The 16061-nt window shown below is 37.7% G+C and overlaps 1 protein-coding gene and 1 long non-coding RNA gene across 6 annotated transcripts in view; one reads left to right on the top strand and one right to left on the bottom strand.

Annotated features, from left to right (window-relative positions):
• The window catches only part of LOC126931274 (uncharacterized), a 634186-nt gene that overhangs the window by 53787 nt on the left and 564338 nt on the right, over positions 1 to 16061 (top strand). The gene's annotated exons all lie outside the window — the stretch shown is intronic.
• Positions 1 to 16061, bottom strand: part of SYT1 (synaptotagmin 1) — a 596758-nt gene that overhangs the window by 88758 nt on the left and 491939 nt on the right. The window lies entirely within an intron of this gene.

Genomic DNA, 16061 nt, shown 5'->3' with positions numbered 1-16061 from the left:
CCATGCATACCTACAGTGTGTGATAAATCATGGGACGAGATAACTCCAGTGGACCATGGGAACACAGAAAAAGAAATAATGAGGGTGTTGGTAACTCTGATGATTAAATATTTCAGTCTCATGAATGAGAAAAGGTATGTACAGAACACAATCAAAGAAACACAACAGTCAGTGATCAAGTGAAAAAACATGGACAGTATAAAGGTAAAGAAGAACAAAGATGGGTTTAGGATATGTGGGGAAGTTTCCTGGAGGAGCAAATACTGAAACTGGTTCTTCACCCTCCACCTCTTTCTCTGGACTACATTTTACCAAGCTAAAAAAGGAAGGGCAGAAAAGAGAGAAAAAGGCACAATGCTATGAACCTTTTAATCTCAAACCTCGGAGGCACAACTTCTGAAATGATTAAAAGTAAATTAAAACTGCCCAGGAAGTCACGGGCTGCATATGAGTGTCTTCCCACCAGGAAGCCACAGCTCACTGTTTCACGGCCACTGTTTTTTGTATGATGTAAACTTGTAAACACTAACCTTCCTCTTTTTTATAGTCATTGAATAGAACACAAATTCCTTCTGGACATTATTTTCCAGCAGAAGTAAGAAACATACTGAAAAAAATGAATAAAGAGCAATTGTTTCTTTAGCTCATTAGGGCATTTGCTGTTTATGAAGTCGCAGGGATTTGCATGTGTTGGCATTTGCAGGCACAGTTGGATAGCGTTACTTTGTCAAAATAATCTATAGAGAGTATTCATTGTGAGTCAACTGATGATCATTTTGCTGCTCAAGAGCATTCATTATGTTCTAGAATTGAGGCTTCTATGATTTGGGGATTATAGCCAATTGAAATTACAGTGTGCACAGTCTAGGTGGGAGAAGCTGTGAGAAAGTGGGCAGGCTTAGGTAACAGATGCAGCTGGAGTGAGGAGCTGGGCCTTTGCCATTTCTTTACCTTGTGACCTTGAGCAAGTCACTTTTCCAAACCTTAGTTTTCTCATTCATATATGGGGATAACCATACCTACCTCATGAGAGTGTGAATAGGATTAAACAAGGCCAAATTAGTAAATTCACAGCAGAGAAAGCACTGACTAGATTATAACTATAATAATTATTAGCAGTAGTAGTCTTTCATTCTTATTATCTTAAGGAAAAAATAAAATAATCACTTTTGGTGAGGATACCTTTGTCTTTGATAGATGTATTCTTCCATGGGCTGATGTTATCTTTAGGCTGGGCATGATCTTTTAGAGTTTTAAAATGAAACTTTAGGAGATTTAAGGGATTTAATAGGTTAATTCCCTAACCTATGGCAGGTAGATAGGGTACCATCCCTAACTCTGTATTTCTGAGTTAAACCTTCGTCTAGCTTTTGCTTGGGAACTAAAATGGGAAGAACAAAGTATGGATTTCCATGGCTTATACTCATGGATCCCAGTTCAGGTCTTTATAGTTAATAAGAGTAGGTTCAATTCTTTTCCCACATTTTTCAGACAGTTATGTCCTCTTTGAGTTCTGTATTTTGCAGCTTAAATATCTCCAATTCCTTGAACTGTTCCTTCACTGAGACTGTATCTGCCCTCTGTACGACCCTGATTTCCTGCTGGATGTGCTTCAGAAAATTAATGTCTCTCCTCTTAAGTGTGTTCTCAGAAATGAATGCAATATTCCAGATCTCTCAGCATAGAGTGTAGGAACTCTGTTGCCGGAGACTCATCTTTGAAATAAATAATCTTGGTAATAAGATTTCACAGTTATTTTACATTTAAGATTAAATCATTTTGAAATTTAAATGAAAAGTTAGAGAGGCAATAACGAGAACCACCCATACCAATAGCACACAGAAATAAAAAGAAACATCTTTTTGCTCACTGACCCACCCAAGATAAAAAAGATTCCATTCTTGTTATCTTGCTTATAAGCAAATACTAAATCCTCATAGCTTGAATAACTAGTTCCTCTTGCAGCATGCAAGATGGTTGGACTAATTTAACTTTAAAAAACAAAATTTCAAGTGACAGTTACAAGAATCAAAATCTGCATGTGCTATAAAAGTACGAGGGCAAGTTGATTTTAAAGGATATATCCGAGCCTGTCTCAAAAAAATTAAAAAAAAGATAAAGACACAGGTACATCTACATACTGTATGTAATTTGGCTTGAGAATAGTATCTTTCTCTTTAGCTTTGGGCTAAACTCACACATACTTTTAATTCTATTGTATTGAATCCTACTGTAGAAATACTAAACATACCTTTGTTTAAAAGAAAGCAGCCCTTAATCTCAATATGGATCAGGCTGAAATATACCTCTTAAATTTATCTGACACTTTTTTTTTTTTTTTTTTTTTGAGACAAGGTCTCGCTTTGTCACCCAGTCTGGAATGTAGCCGTATGAGTGATCATGGGCTTGAGCCTCCTAGGCTCAAGCAATCCTCCTGCCTCACCCTCCCGAGTAATTAGGACTACAGGCATATGCCACCACGCCTGGCTAATAATTTTTGTAGAGACAGGGTTTCACTATGTTGCCCAGGCTGGTCTCAAACTCCTGGTTTCAAGCAATCCTCCTGCCTCAGCCTTCTAAAGTACTGGGATTACAGGGATGAGCCACCATGCCCTGCCAGCTCTGACACTTTCATCTCCAGAGACTGAAATATAGATAGGTTTCAGGTTTATAGCTTCATAGAGGATGTGTCCTAAGCAATTGGTTCAACCTCAGGTCAGTCTTGCTAGTTGTTTGAGGGAGGCACAGTTCAACACGACTGATATGGGTAAATATAGCAATTAGTTAAATAACAAATCAAAGTGGTATAAAGGTATCATGTCTGCTGTAGGACTAATAAGCAACATTTTTTTTTTCACATTTCTTACCTAGATTCTTAGTATATGCTTTAACTGAGCTACTTATCCTATCAGCAAGTGGAGCAATTCATCTGATTTAAGGAGAAGGCAGACGTATAATCCAACCAGGTTTTTCTATTTTTTTTTTGAAATGCCAAGATGGGCACAGCCTGGGGATAGGTTTAATATAGACAATGAAATTTCATGTAGAGGAAAGCAAGCTGAAGAGAGTTAAAGGGTCTTTGGATGCAAGGATGTAGAAATTTACATGGGTAACTTTCTTGTTTTTAATGTTGACTGTGGAGATTGAGAATTTGTAGAGACAGGTGAAAGATGAAATCTTGACCACTCAATTATGTAGCAATGAACAACAAATACCGACTCATATTGTATCCAATTAGGTATTTATTAGCTGGGGAAAAATTATTTGGAAAGACAACCAGGAGCTGCTCTGGGACCAGGTCCTGCCACTTCTGGTCTAATTAACATTGCAACGGCAGGTTCCATCTTGTGGTGGTTCATTTTAGAGAGAGGGAGAGTTTGTCCAGCAACCAGGCATTAACTTGATAATTAGGATGACAGAGGCTCTGTTCTTCCTCTTTGTCCCTATTCATTGGCTCAATTAGCTGTGTCTGTCTTGGATCTGTTATCATAAAAGAAGTACTTGGAAGGGAACTCGGTGTCTTAACTCAAATAAATAGCTTAACAAGCTGAAGGTGGTAGAAATATACTACTGGTCTGATTTCTTATAAAATATGCTGGGTCTTGTGTCCACATAGTAACAGGAGATAGGAGGAGGATTTGCTGTTAGCTTCAGGATGCCAACATAAGTTAGCCAAAGCATGTGACTGCCATCCAAATAATGAAGAGGCATTCTTTGAACATACCACACCACACCACACACACACACACACACACACACACACACACACACACACACACACACACAGTATTATTTATATCAGCCATATAGGGACACACATTCTCCTGGAGCCAGGATATGGTGAGAAAAATTAAGAGTTAACCAAGAACTGTCTTTTGCTTAGAAACAACCAATATTTATATATATAGTGCTTTCTACTTGGAGCTTCCACCTAATGTTATCTCATTTGTTTACTCAACAATGTGGCTGTCTCTAATACCCCAGTTTTATAGATGAACAGACTGAGGATCAGAAAGGTTAAAGGCTTCCGATCCAGGCTTTCCAGGGCCAATTGCTGTTCCCTTTCTGCTGCGCCCTGCTGTCTCTCAGGAGAGGGCCTGTTTATGGCTGAGTTGCAACTCCACTGGAGGCCAAGGAGGCAAGGACAAATGCTGGCATTTTCAGATAGGTATTTATTATTAGGCTTTGCCCGGTAGTAACTGTTAAATCATACCTTAGGCCTGCCTCTTGGCAAGGTCAGGGCACATATAAAGCATTTCTATAAAGTTAAATTCCTGATGGGAGGCTTTTAAGGTTTTTATATTTTAATGAAGTTATTAAAATGAAAGTTCAGACTTGCATAATTCATAAACATTCACTGCCTCTTTTAAAATCTCTTCTACTAAGCTATTTTTTAAAAATTTCAGTGAAATCCTTATAAACATAAAACACTAACACGTCTTTCCAGTAAGATTAGAATAGATTCCTAATTATAGTAACTGGAGATTTACTGTGATATATTATTGCCCTTTAGGCTAGTTTCATTTGCAATATTTTCACTACATTAAAGACAGTGCCGTAAAATGCAGGAGTGTTTTCTAGAGACACAAATTGAATTGCCAACTTTTAGTAAAAGTAGCTTTCAAATGCTTACTTGTTTTTGTACAGTCTAGAAATTGGAAAATTCCCTTAAAAATGACTTTCATAGTGGTATATATTTTTACTTTGACTTTTAGTGACTGTCACAGATCTTTGCAAGTTGTTATCATAATAATGCTGCTGGATTGCGTGTTTTAATGGATTCAAACTCCTGCCAATATAGTTGATGAAAATTTGAAAATCTACAAGCTAATGACTTGCTTTTTTTTTTTTCTGGTACTCTTTGCAATCAGTCTAGGTTGTTTTTTTAAGCAACACATTTTTAGATTTTGAACTTAGGGTAATTGCATCTTACTTTAAAATCCTTTCTTATTTAGATGCATAATGACATTGTATAAATGTAACGTCTTACTTCTCAGCAACAGCAGCCAGTAGTAGAAGCAGCAGCAAGTACATTTTAGGAACATTAATAAAATAGAGACTTTCTCCTATTGCTTTACTTTCTCACTGATATGTTGAAACTCTTTGTATTATAGGGATATTAATATTTGATCTGTTTATGTGAGGCAAAGCTTTCTTTTAGTGTGTTACTTACCTTTCAAATTCATTTATGGCATTTATTTGGGAAGAATGACATCTTTACTATATTGTTCCCTATCCAAGAGCATGTTATTTAACTATTTATTTAGGTCTCATTTGAAGCCTTTTGGTGAAGTTATATAGTTTTTCTCATAGTTATATTTATAAGAGAATTACTAAATATACTATGATACATTCAAACAAAGGGATGCTATGCAACCACTAGATATGGCAGACCGATATGTTGGTCCAAAGAATCTCTATTATATATTGCTAGGTGAAAAATAATTACAGAATAATGTGTTTAAAATCCCATTTTGTAAAATGCATATATATATTTGTATATATATGTATAGAATTGATATAAGCAGAAAGAATACCTGAAATGATATAAAATTTCAAATTATTTCCTTGAGTCAATTAACTCTGAGGAATGGGAAAGGATTAGAGGGGCTGATTTGAGTTACTTTTTTACTTATGTATGAAAAGAAGTGGTGGGGTTATGGGTTAACTTTATTTCTTGAGCTTTCCTATAATTTTAAAACTAAAATTCTAGAGAAATATTTAAACACAGTACTATTTGTGGAAGCATTTGTTTCCTTAATAAGGATATGAAAGTTCATAATATTCTCAACAAATGACAGCTGCATCAGTAGATTACTGAGTAATCTTGCCGTTTCATATGTATATGTAGTATATGTAGTATATGTAGTAATTCTGCAAGTGCACTATCACGAAATGTGCATTCAGCTCTTTTTTTTGTTAACAGGACACTTTATTAGTTAATTACACCATCATATTGTTGACTGAAATCAGTAGTTTGAAATCTATTAATTTCTTAATCATGTTGCTTTAGTTTTGGGTAAAAGCAGTTTCAGTGGTTCTGAGGATATAAAATAAATGTGCTTATTTCTTTTTTAAGTTAAATAAAATCATTTATTTCTGAAAGAAAAAAATTATAGAAAGCCTCCTAGTTTTCCAGTCATCACTGAAAATGATGTGCCACCAAACTTAGGCCATTAGTAATTCAAGAAGGCAGTCAGCTGCTATGGTCTTTTGACTTCCTTTGATAAGGAGTTAGTCTTTAAAACAGTGTGCAAGTAAGATGCTGAATCATTGCCTTATCTGTTCATGCTGGGCAAAAGGTGACCAGGGGATCATTCTCTGTCTTTACTTTTTCCCTTGAAAATGCCTTTATGACTGTCATTGAGGTATAACTACAGTAATGTGTGCATTTCTGTGTCACTCTCTTCTTTTATCTCTTGGAGATAGTCTGCTTCTTTTTTCTTCTTTTAACCACTAAAGGTGGTGGGGAAGGGGGAAATGAAGGAAGGAAGTAAAATCTTCTGAAAATGATGGCTAAAATAACCAATTGATTTTAAGAATTCCATTATCTGGTTTTTATTTATGAGCTGTTATTTCTATTATAATAGGATTACTACTATATGATGCCAAAATAATTGCATTAAGTGATGAAACTAAGTCAGATCATTTGGAAGATGAGATAAAATAATCAGTTAGATTAGTGGAATTTAAAAATTCATAACTGATTGTTTAGGCAGGGTATATTAAAGTCTGTTTCTTCAGCATATATGCTAGGGACTCTGAGAACAGAGACATAAGTAGACACAATCCCTGCTCTCAAAGTAGCTCATGGTGCCGCAGGTGGCAAGACTATGGTGAAAAGGGAACAATAATGATATCTTCATAATTGAGATTAAGAATAAGGTATTAAGGAACCAAGTAGAAACAGTATATACTTTTGGAAGCAGAGGTGATTTAACAAAGTACAATTTTTTTTTTTTTTTGAGACAGGGACTCGCTCTGTCACTCAGGCTGGAGTGCAGTGGCACAATCACAGCTCACTTCAGCCTTGACCTCCTGGGCTCGAGAGGTCTTCTCACCTCAGCCTCCCAAGTGGCTGGGACCACAGGTGTGCACTACCATTCCCGGCTAGTTTTTTTTTTTTTTTAATTTTTTTGTAGAGATGGGGGTCCCACTATGCAGCTCAGGCTGATCTCAAACTCCTGAGCTCAAGCGATCCTCCCACCTTGGCCTGCCAAAGTACTGGGATTACAGGTGTGAGCCACTGCACCTGGCCAGTACAGTTTTTTTTTTTTTTTTTTTTAAAGACTGTCTTTGATGTTTCCATTTCTGAGCATTATTGTAGAGTTTGAGACTCAAAACGTTGCATGCTTTTGTCACCTATTATAGGCTTTACTATCAGGAATCTTATACCTTTATAAAAGGAAGGGGAAAATAAGCACTGACTTTTGCTACATGTTTTTGATAGTTTTATTAGAAACTCCCAAATATCTCCTGGGAGAACCCACTAAATATAATTTTTTAAAAATAGGAATTTGTGGGGGCTCTATTCCTCCCAGTGCAATTACCTGCTAGAAATTCTGACCTTCCTTATTTTTTTTTTTTCTGTTTACTGAATGAAGAGAAGGGAATAGAAGTGTCCAACTCAAGAATGCAAATGTAAGCATTCTGGGTTGGATTAGTGAGATATGCAGCTGTGGGCTATTTATGGTTACCCATGGAAAGGCTTGAGGGGTTCCTACAAGACAACACAAAGGTTTAGAGATGTCTCCTTATAAGCCTATAACACAAAACAGACATACATTTATCTCAGTCTTATATTTCAATCTGTTCCATTTCCTAGAGCAACACGTATTTACAACCCAACTGTAAAGTAGTCAAGAAAATCTGACGAAGAAGTTTTGAGTAGAAAGGTGCCTTTGAGATCATCCTGAATAGCTGTCCCTTTTACCTATTCTTTCAAACATCAGGGTGACTTCCTGATTCTAGTATTGTGGGATGTGATAAATAGGTAGGTATTACTCTAGCTCTACCTTTCAAGATTTTCAGACTTTCATCATATCCTTGTTCAGCCTTCCTTTTCCAGACCACAAAGTCCCACTGTTCCTAGCCTGTCCTCACACACAGCCCCTTCATCCCTCTATTGTAGCTGCCGTCCTCCAGCAGATAGTCATCTAACACCACTGTCTTTCCTGAGGTGGACAACCAAAACTCTGTGTATTGTACACATGAATGAGCTCTGGACTTGGACAAAGGGGGGATTTTCCCTCCCTTTTATTTATAAAATCTTCTGTGACAACATCAAACCTTTTTTGGGGTAGCAAAAAAGACACATTCACTTGGTGAATGTCTTCAATGGATGGTTCTATGTGACATTTTTCTTGATTTATAATTGATCCTATTACTCTATACTCTAAATCGGGTCATGTTTTCCCTTCAGTGTATTATTTTTTAGCTTGACTCAAATGAAGCACATCTACCACATTTTTTGGCTTACTCAGCTTAGCTAGTTTTTTTTTTAATTTACCCACTGAGCTTTGCATTTCAATGGCTGGAAACATTTGTCTTACCTTCAGAATTACAAGTTTTAAGGTGACTGGTGAAAGTGCCTTAGAACAGACCTCCCTGTTTCTACTTCTTCATCCGTAGATTTCTCTTGTTAACATTATCTAGCTGAGATGTATTTTCCTGGTAAGTTCATTCTATTGCAATTCAAATTTCTTTAATTTTAATATTTATATATGTAATTTTGACCCAAAGAGTGCCATAACAATTTACAGGGGTAGTAAGCTTTTGTACTCCTACATCATACTGCGCCTCTCGCAATAATATCACGTACTCCTTTACAGAATTAGCCCTTGGTAAAATTTAGTTGTAGGTAAAAATTTTCTTTAATCTCCAAAAGGCACCCAAATCACTTAAACTTGGACTCTCTTCCACCATGTTCGGCGACCTCTCTTCTGCACCTGTACAGATACAGCTGAAATGTCACTGTTTTGTGTCTCATCCTCTTTTGTGTATGAAGAATAAGTCACTAAAAATAACATACCAATCTGTGCATTAGGAAGAAACTGATACAGTCCTTTCCAGAATAAAAATCATCGATGACTATTCAATGTCTGGTGTTATGGACTTGTTGATCTCACCTTTGCTGTCTAAGTAGCCAAAGAACTAATTAAACAGTCAACCAAGTGATTTATGTGAGTGAGTTCCATGATAGAATTTTAGTTCGAGTATAGAGGATATTTGGAATCAGGTCACTTTTGGACATCTTTCAAACTGCAGCATGTAGTTACCCACCTGTTCTCCAGGTTGAACCTGCTGAGCAATGATAAGGACCTAGACATCATGTTTTATTCATTGGAGTCTGAAGACAGTCTGCTTGGGTTGACATCCTAGCTCTGTCAAATAGTAATCCTGTGACCTCGGGCAAGTTATATACCTCTCTGTCCTTCAGTTCCATCATCAATAAAATCACATTAAAAATAGTATCTACCTCATAGGGTTGTAATGGAGATTAAATCAGCCATATGTAAAGCATTTAGAACAGTGTCTGGCTCACATTCTGCTATGCAAGTGTCTGCTGTTTTTGCTCATATTCCCAAAGATTGGCATGGTGCCTGGCACAAAGGAGTTTTCACATGATGTTTGTTGACTGATTGGATATATACCTGCTGGCTAAAGAATTTACTTAGGAGTTTTTGGGCTAACTGTTCTGAACAAATACATTACAGTCTATCACTTATTTCTCTTGATTTCACGTCTGCTCATTTCTCTAAAACTGTTAGTCCTTCAGGCATAGCATTTCTATCCATTCTGTGGAAACGAGTAACTGTGCCTGGGTCCCAACTTGTACCGAGCTTGGCTATGATCCTTTCTAATTACTCATTTTCTAGAATGATCCAGTTTCAAGACTTGTCATTTGTTTTTTAGACCAATCTGTTCACGTTTTAGGAATTTAGATTATTTTATCAATATTGTAGTTAAGCATTTTGAAGTGTCCCAGAATTGATATTATATTGTAACATTCATGCCTAAAATTATGATGAAGCTTCTGACATCACAGCCAACTTATTATGCATATTCCTGTCCCATTAGCTCAATAAGATGCCAGTTTATTTGCATATTATTGCTTGACCCTGATATCATGGCCAATTAATTTGCATATCCCTATCTAATTGGTTCAAATAAGTTTTTGCCATTTTATTTATTGGCCTGGCTCCCAGACTAGTGGCTTTTAGTTCAAATCAATTGAATTTGGAGTGTTTTTCTTTGTTGTGCTTTCAGCACCAGTGGAAGGACAGATAAGGGTGGTAGTCAAGGGTATTAGGAAATAGCTTCAGAATGTACAAAGGAAACATCTATTGCTTTGATTTCCTCTTTCAGTGGAGGAGACTCAAGAAAAAAAGATAATAATTTAGACATGTGGGCAAGGTATTTTTCAGGGAAGAGGATACTGGACTGATGAAAGAAATAGAACTTCTTATTTGAGGAAATTCCATTATATAAAGCAAAAGATGTATTCTATGTTACTGACAAAAAAAAAAAAAATTCTAACTTGGAACTTGGCTGACCTAGGCCTCAGTTAAAATTATGACATAGTGTTTTAAGCCTCTGAAGTATAGTTTTCAAATTTAAGATGCATACAAATAACATAGGTATGTGTGTATGGATGGGTAGGACCTGTTTAAAATGCAATTTCCAGGTGCCCACCCCTAGATATTCAATTGCAGCTTGGTTTGAATTAGTCCTTGAAATCTTAGTTTTTAATAAGTACCCGAGGTGATTTTGATGGGGTTATGCAAAATATCACATGTTGATAAATGCTGCCTAAGGGAATGACCTACCTCTGCTGGTTCATGGTTTCTCCTTGGAATCTAGTAGTTACCTGAGGTTGGGTGAGTTGCTCTTTCCTAAATGATCTCAAATATTTAAATCTGGCTGCATTTCCCAAATTACATTTCTAGGACAGTAGAAAAGGAGATAGAGAAAAGACAAACCCACGAGTAACATTTAAAAAATGGCATTTTCCAGAAAACAGAGTGTGTGTGGGTGGAAGGAGAGGGATAGGGTAAATTTTGCTGGCCTAAGTCACAGTAGCTAATCCACACACTGGCAGTGTGACATATAGTGATGGCGACTCCTTCATCACCACGAGTCCCCTGTTCCCTCTCTATCATTTCCCTCAACTAGTTGCTGCCACTTTCAAACATTTCATTTCCCTTTTCTTTTAGAGACTTAGATGTTTTGGGGGAACTCTTCTACAGCTCCAAATGTTGCTTTTCACAGTACAGATTTCATTTCATAGTGACAAGGCAGGACCAGGGATGGCCAGGAAGAGGACTAGGGATGGGGCAAAGAACAGAGAGTGAAAGGGACAGAAAAATGATGAAGGAGAGCACTTTGCAACCATTGTTGACCTGATCCCACCTCCTAGCCACCCCGCTAGCTCCTTGATGTTCAGGAGGCTGCTGGAATAGCTACATGTGATTTCAGCCCTTTACCATATGGGTTTCCAGGTTGCCCCCATGCTTGACATACTTTTATTATGTTCCCTACTCCTCCAATTTAGGTGAATGCAAACCACATCAAAGGACGGTACGCTTTTTACCCTTGTTGATTTTCCATGGCTACTAGCAGTACAAACACAGAAAGAAGTCTCAAAAGAACTACATGCTAGCTTCAGGGAATGAAGGAAGTGTAACAGGTCTGTGAGACCACATTCTGTTTCATATTGGGCCCAGCAAGAAGAGGAATCTGCCAGAAACCACAAGTGAAGCAAGAAAATCAATTTGTGGTTCTGAGAAGGCAAGAAAGGGGCTGCCCTGGAGTTATTTGACTAGGAGAATCCATAAGGGTTTACACTTACGAACATTTTCCCCAGTCTCCAAGAATCCCTCCATCTCCAACAATCCATGAAGACTCCATTTCTAGTCTTCTCTACCGTGAGGACCTCATCTTGATGTTTTGGCTTTGGGCAAGGGAGGCACCTCACGCAGGTTAGAGCTGAGGAATCCTCGTTCTCTCCCATCTTGAAGGTAGGGGTGTGGGCAAGGCTGAATGCTACATTGGAAAGTCCTCTGCATTGAGAACAGGGGGATCTGAACTTCAGTCCTACCCTCAGGTCAGCTGAGATCAAATGTCAGTAGCGATAAGAGCAATCGCAAGTCATGAACACCCCCATCTGTGTGCCACATGCAGGAAGATAGTTTATGGACACTGTCTAATGCCTCTAAGCTTCAGTTTTCTCACTGGTAAAATAAGAATGTCATCTTCAGAAACTACCTCACAGTGCTATCATGAGAACCACATGAGAAAACCAAGTTAAAAAAGATTTCTAAATTAGAAACCGTTCTCTAACTGATAATGTGACTTTTTAACAGTCAAAAATAATTCTCAGATTGAAGTAGAAAAACAGAATTTCTACTGAATAGATCAAAATTTAAAAGCTATAATCACTTCAATTTTTGCTGATTTTACAGTTTAGTGTTTCCTTCTTTAAACAGCCATGTCCTTAAACAGAAAACTTTCAGAATTTCATTTAATTTACAATAGAAAGCCTAAACTAAACTTGACAGTGTTGACATTCCTTGTTAAAGCTGTACTCAGAAGTGTCAAATTTCTGAGATGACAAAAAACAAAGTGAAACACCAAACTTGAGGAAAGTAATTGCTGTGACACAAATAGGGACAAGAAGCAAAGTATCTGATTAGTCTCTGACTTGGGAATTTACACAGGTATAAATTTAGGAATAAAAGTTACATACTTTAGCTCAAAACTATGAGACACACAGCCTCATACCTTTGGGAATCCTCAACGTTTCCATTGCCTTCACTTTGACCTCTTTATTCTCTTCCCCAATTTTCCCAAGTAGAAAACATTTATTGTTTGAAGGAAGATTTACTCCACACAGAGATGTGTAAAAGGCAACGAAGCTATTGAGACATGTTTACTAGGCAGAAGGCTTGATTCTTTCCAAGTACAAGGCAAAAAATCCTACACGTATTCTACAGCACCAACTCGCTCCTGAAGAACAGTCTTGCAGCCTACAAGAGTCAAGATCTCAATACAAATACAATCATGCACTGTGTAACCACATTTCAGTCAAGGATGGACTGCCTATAGAATGGTGGTCCCGTAAGATTATGATACTGTATTTTTGTGGTGCCTTCTCTATGTTTAGATACATAAACACAATTGCCTACAGTATTCATTATTGTAACATGTTGTGTAGATTGGTAGTCTAGGAGCAATAAGCCATATCACATAGCTTAGGTGTGCAATAGGCTGCCGAATCTAGGTTTGTGTTTATGATGTTTGTGCAATGATAAATAACCTAATGACACATTTCTCAAAATGTGTGCCTGTCGTTAATCAACACGACTGCAGTTAAATTCAGAAATCCTCACTGTTGCTCACAAGCACTTGAAAGTTGGGATATTAAGAATGCAAGTGCAAGAATCTACTGTAGAGATGTGCATAGTCCAATTAAGCTTGTCACTGTAAAGTATGAAGGGCTGGGATTTGCATCTTTTGGCATATGGATATACAATGGAGGCAAAATCTTTGTGCAATGCATTTTGAGTGAATACTGTAGGAAGGAAACAACTTTGTTGGAGAGCAATAAGAAAATTATTTTACATATGTTTCCATGTTTTATTTTCTCAAATGTTTTGTTAATTATCTTAATTCACTATAGTGTCTATGCAAAACGTGGGCCTACTGATACGTTTGCCTGAATTAATCAGCTAATTCCATCAAACAATCAGATAAACTTTTTTCCCCATTGAAGCAAGTAATTGGTTAAATCATCCATTGGTTGCTTTCCCATGTTGCATATTTAGACCAAGATTTGATAAAATTACTAATAGAAATGACTACAATAGTATTTAGTGAGCACTTAGTTGTGCCAGACCCTGTGCTTTCATTTAATTCTCATAGCATCATCAACAAAGTCCTCTCATTATTCCCACTTTATAGATAATGCAGCTGAGGCTTAGAAGAGTTAAATAAATAACTTGTGCAATGTCAAATTGCTAGTTAGTGGCAGATGGAGTTTAAACTCTGGCAAAACAACCCACTTTGGTTCCAATTAACTAGTCATTTCCAGCAAATGTACTTTGGCATTTGAATTACCTAGAATGATCTTATTATATAATTTTGTTCTCCTTGTACATAGGTCAACTTACTTTGAGACAGACCATCCAAGTGCTTAAAGTTATTTTAATGGTAAGTGGGTTAGACACATTTGAAATGCAAGAGTTGTTTTTTCAGGCCATAGCTCCTTTGTAAATAATTCATTATTCATTCAGCAGCTATGCTTAGTGCTACCCGTCACTGAGAGCATTGTGGGAGGGATAAATACAGAACACAGTCTAGTGAGAGAGAAGCACGATGTTTGAGGGGTGTAAACAAACGGCTAGCGGCATTTAAAAAAAGGCAAAGATTTGTTCTACTGGGATGGATCTTAAAACCATAAGGTCTTAAGACCTCATGAGTGGGTGGCATTTCAGCAACCTGGAAGAAGTGAAAAAGTGAGCCATGAGGTATCTGTTTTCTCTCCCAGACACCACATGGCTGTTCTCTCTCCCAGATGCCCCATGGCTATTCTCTCTCCCAGATACCCCATGGCTCAATTCTTCACTTCTTCCAGGTTGTTGCTGAAATGCCACCTACTCATGAGGTCTTCCCCGAACCCTATTTAAGATGAATCCCCAATACTCCTTATCCTACTTCCTGCTTGACTGCTCCATAGCACCTGTTACCTCTTGGTAGACTCATGCTTTTGCTTTCTGTTGGTTTATTTTCTGTCTCCCTGCGTTAGAATGCAAGCTGCAGGAGGGGAGGGTCTGTGCACTGTTTTATCCACTAATGTAAACCTAGTGCTCAGAACAATGCTGACTTAAAGTAGGGACACAATATATGCTTATTGCATGAATGGAGGAGATAGTACTTAAGCTGGGCCTAAAGAATGGGTAGGAATTGGCTAGACATTGTTGGCAGGAAGAGAATTCCAGGTGAAGGAAATGACCTAAGCAAGTAATGGAGGCAAAAAGTTGTATAGTTTGTTTGCAAAATAGTGTGCTGGTCAATTTGGTGAAAATGAGATATGGCATGACATAGGCTGGATATATCTACAGTACGTATACTTAAGTGAAGAGAGTGATTATGGCTTAATTCCACAGGCAGTGAGGAGCCCTTAAAATCAGGGCTTTTTAGCTAGGCGCGGTGGCTTATGCCTGTAATCCCAGCACTTTGGGAGGCCGAGGCGGGAGGATCATGAGGTCAGGAGTTTGAGACCATCCTGGCTAATACGGTGAAACCCCGTCTCTACTAAAAATACAAAAAACTAGCTGGGGGAGGTGGCGGGCGCCTGTAGTCCCAGCTACTCGAGAGGCTGAGGCAGAAGAATGGCGTGAACCTGGGAGGCAGAGCTTGCAGTGAGCTGAGATCCGGCCACTGCACTCCAACCTGGGCGACAGAGCGAAGACTCCGTCTCAAAAAAAAAAAGAAATATCTATCTATGGTGACGGGAATTCATTTCTGGGACCCTGGAAGAAGCCAGGACAAATGAGGGGCCCTGACGCTTTTCTGGCTTCATGGTAAAACTGCTCTGGAATTCTGCTGAAGCATATAGGATGCCTTAGGAAGACTAGCAGAGTACTAGACATAGGTGATGAGGGGATGGTTGACATGGACATTTGGGATAAAGCATAAGAGAGAGGATACAAAGAAATCATGTCATGATAGTTGGCTGTTGAACCAAAGGACAGGGAAATGTTAAAAGTGTCTGAAATTACCTTAGGATACTAAGTAATAATCTGGGAGTGAACTGTTATTGTAGTTAAAAATTTCTCTGCATGTTTTTCATTTATAGTCACATTAAATACTCTGTATTTCTAGAGAATACTGTGCTCTTTGCTTTACATTTGCTGTGTTACACTACTAGGCACAATAAAAACAGCAAGTTATTAAATAGGGTCTTAATGACATGAAAGAATTAGTACAGCTTCCCCAGATGACTTATTTATAAAGAGAAATAAAGTTAGGTACCTGGAGAATTTGGCTGACAAATTAGT

Source organism: Macaca thibetana, chromosome 11, assembly GCF_024542745.1.
Source record: "Macaca thibetana thibetana isolate TM-01 chromosome 11, ASM2454274v1, whole genome shotgun sequence".
NCBI classification, from domain to species: domain Eukaryota; kingdom Metazoa; phylum Chordata; class Mammalia; order Primates; family Cercopithecidae; genus Macaca; species Macaca thibetana.
The sequence above is the reverse complement of the archived record's forward strand: the minus strand, read 5'-3'. Positions and strand labels throughout refer to the sequence as shown.